Genomic DNA, 3,338 nt, shown 5'->3' with positions numbered 1-3,338 from the left:
GTCCCTGGATTTCCATGCTGGCATACCCTGGGAGCATGTTGTAAAAATTTGCTGCATTGCAGTGTTTTGTCTTGGAGCAAGTGGTGTGGAAGATGTGTTTTTCTAAGCTGAGTGGGCTCTCTGTAGCGTGAGTGTGCATCCGCCATGTATCCTTGAGCACTGTAACATCCCTTCTGGCCATGGAAGGGCATGTCCTGAGCACTCCAGCGTGCACATCTGGTGGAAGTCCAGTGGAAGATTTTTAGTGTGTTAAGTCTTTTTTCCTTACAGTGTGCTCCTTTTAGGGAAGAGAAATGCAGACTGGCCACTGACAGTGAGAGTGACGAGAAAGGAGGAAGGTTTTTTTGCTTGCAAATATTCGGTATTTGTATGCTCTGTTGAGCTCTGAGACCTGGAGTTGTTTAGCTATTAAGGAAAGGGAAGGAAATTCTCCTTGCTTCAGTCTACCTTTGGTAGGTTTGTCTCCTTCAATCTGAGCTGCCATGCCAGCTGACAGACTGCTGTCACTTTTAAAGCAGATGTGTTTTATGGATTCTGTGTTCTGACCTCCACTCACACAGCATGTCCCTGTTTTTCACCAGTGTACAAAGAGTGTGGAGCTGTGGTGTGCAGGAGGGGGAGGTACAGTGATGTTTGAACTTGATGGCACTCACTATCTGAAGCCTGTGACCTTGTGTGTAATGCCAGTAACCCCAATGTTTCATGAAAGCTGAGGTTGTGCTGCCCAGAGGCACTTAACCAATTTTACTTCGTGTTCCCTGGGGTCAATTTGCTGGAAAATGTTGTTCTAAATTGGATTAATGTGGCTTTTTTTTTTTTTCTTTTTTTTTTTAAAAGCTGCTGGATGCAATGCTGTCTTGGGCTTACTAATCACTTCTCCTTAGCAATATTGGGAAGCTGTGTATTTCCCCCTGTCTAGTTTCTTGCTTGGATCAAGGATTGATCCTGTAAGAACTGCTTATGACACGTACTCTCAAGTGGCTGGAACAGGATTTAGGACAATACTGATCCTCACTTAGGTGCAGAGTGATGGTCCTGGAAGAAAGTGGCTGAGAAAAGAGTCACTCCTTGTAGGCTGACTGGCTCAAGAACCCATTTATGTTTTTGACTGCAGCAATCCTGGAGAAAGGACAATTCTGAATAAATATCTCCCTGTGGGATTTCATTTGATGTTCTGCTCTCTGTGTAATAAAGTAGAGCTCGACCTCCACGTCATCAGAAGCACTTCATCCTGTAGCCAGGATACTGGAGCACGGGGCTGGTACCTGCTCTGTCAAAACAGAGTATGGGTCTAAATAACTTCCCTTGCCCTTTAGTAACTATTAATAATTAATTCTAGATCCTCTTGTGTCTTTAAGCAGCTTTAGGGCACCTTGTACAATGTAGCTTTGAATTCATTTAGTAAATGACCTCCAGAAGAACTAAAAAAATGCTTTCCTGTGTACAGCAAGGTCCAATTCGAGGGGTTTTGGTGACCTGTAAATATCCTACTCCTCAGTTCCTGTTCAGATGTAAAAATGGATTTTTTTTTCAGTATTTTTTTAAACTTTATTAAAAGAACAGCAAACAGTATTGGAAGAGAAGCAAGGTAGAGACAAGTCAGGATGGTCTGTGTAACTTGGTTTCCCTGCTGTGATGCAAATGTGTAAAATAAAGATTGACCAGAAAGAAGTTTAATGCATCTCGTTTTCTGCTTCTGAACTGCCAAGCAGCCACGCTGACCCACTGATTCCAAAGTCTGCTGTTCCCCATGCCCAGCTTCCATTTCCAGCCCTTACCATCTCCATTGTGGATACAGGGCCGAATTACAAAAATCTTGGGAGGAAAACTTTTTCCCGAGGGAAAAGCTTTCCCGTCAGAGACCCACTGGGGTTCACTGAGGAGCCTTGTCTTGAGCTGGAAGACCTCTGGGTACTGAGCTCTGCTTGTACCTACCCAGCTGCTCATTTAGGTTTGGAAGCTGAGCTTAGGCAGTAGTCTGTGGACTGAGTCTCAAACAGAAGCATTCCTCACATCCCTGTGTCTCCTGCAGTCAGGAAAGCGGGAGCTGCTGATTCCACAGGGCTTGATGTCACCTCAAGGGCAGACAAAGGAGCTGGTGCTTTGAGCCTTGGAGACCAGATACAAATTAAGGGTAAGAACTTTTTTTTTTAAATAGTATCTTTTGTGGGTTTGACCACATTATCTCAAAGGGGCAAGTCCTTGACCTTTTTGCTTTAGGCTGGACTGACAGTTCTTCAGGACTTAGATAGCTGTTCTCTTCCTGAGGTATTGGGATCTAACCATGCATTTGGGTGGGTTCTGCAAACTGGTTGGGTTGGCAGGGATGAGGAGGGCAAAGTATTCCTGTGAAGTTTTCTTCCTGATAATCCCCCATCCCTCAAAAGCATATGTCCTTTATCACGAAATCCGAGTCTTCAAGATGTTTCTTACAGTTCAGCCTGTAGTTTTCATCCTACCGTCGAGGGGTAATGCCAGAAATAGCCAGTGTTCCCTACCCTGCACCTCCCAGGCAGCCAGTTCTGCCTCTCCTCGAGCCTCTGGGTGGGTGGTGTTTTCCCAGGGAGCTAAACTATAATAAGTACTCGGGCTTTGGATTCACCAATACCCCGCTGTAGATTAAAGCAAACTCTGTGATGGAGGTGGTGCTGGCTGGTTGTTGCACTGGGGTGACCTGTATCTGTTTCATGCAGGTTTCTCCACACTGAACATCCTCTGCATGTTCTGTCTGTCGTGTGTTTGGCCTTAAAACATTCTCCCTTAACATTCCCTGACAGCAGCCAAACTCATCCCTGCTCTGAGAGCGCAGTGTTGGCTGTACCAGGCCAGAGCATACCTCAGCTGTAAGGAAAGGTGAGATATTAGGGGTGGGGTGCACAAAGTGGGACTAAACTGTGGGAACTCTCACTTGAGGAGGAGACCGAATTCAGTTATCTGGGGAAAATTTGATTTCTGACCATCTTCTCCAAGGAGACAAAGAGAAGAGCTCCCGGTATTTGAGGTCTTTGCAAGCAGAGGTTGTCTGGCAGACAGGGGGGAGAATAAACAAAACCAGAGCCCTAACAAAGCTTCCCTCGATGCACTGCATTCGGATGCAATTTTGTAGGTGTTTTCTTGCCCGGGGGAGGTAAATTGTTCTACCTGCTTTAAGGTTTTTCTTGCGGAGTCTGAAATTCCCAGCTGTCTTGATCATTTACAGCTCCTTGTTGCAGTCCTGGCTGCCTGCTGTCAGTGCTTTTGCTCGAGCAAGGTTATCTTCATGACTGCAAAGGGCTGCCTTCTCTTTCAGTCCTGCTTTTGCTTTCCTTTGCCTTCTGACTGACAGGCTCTAATGAGAG

The sequence above is a fragment of the Empidonax traillii genome, unplaced genomic scaffold (genome assembly GCF_003031625.1).
Source record: "Empidonax traillii isolate 1590-97213 ecotype Southwest subspecies unplaced genomic scaffold, ASM303162v1 scaffold34:size3740991, whole genome shotgun sequence".
In the NCBI taxonomy this organism is placed as follows: domain Eukaryota; kingdom Metazoa; phylum Chordata; class Aves; order Passeriformes; family Tyrannidae; genus Empidonax; species Empidonax traillii.
This window is presented reverse-complemented; position numbering follows the sequence as displayed.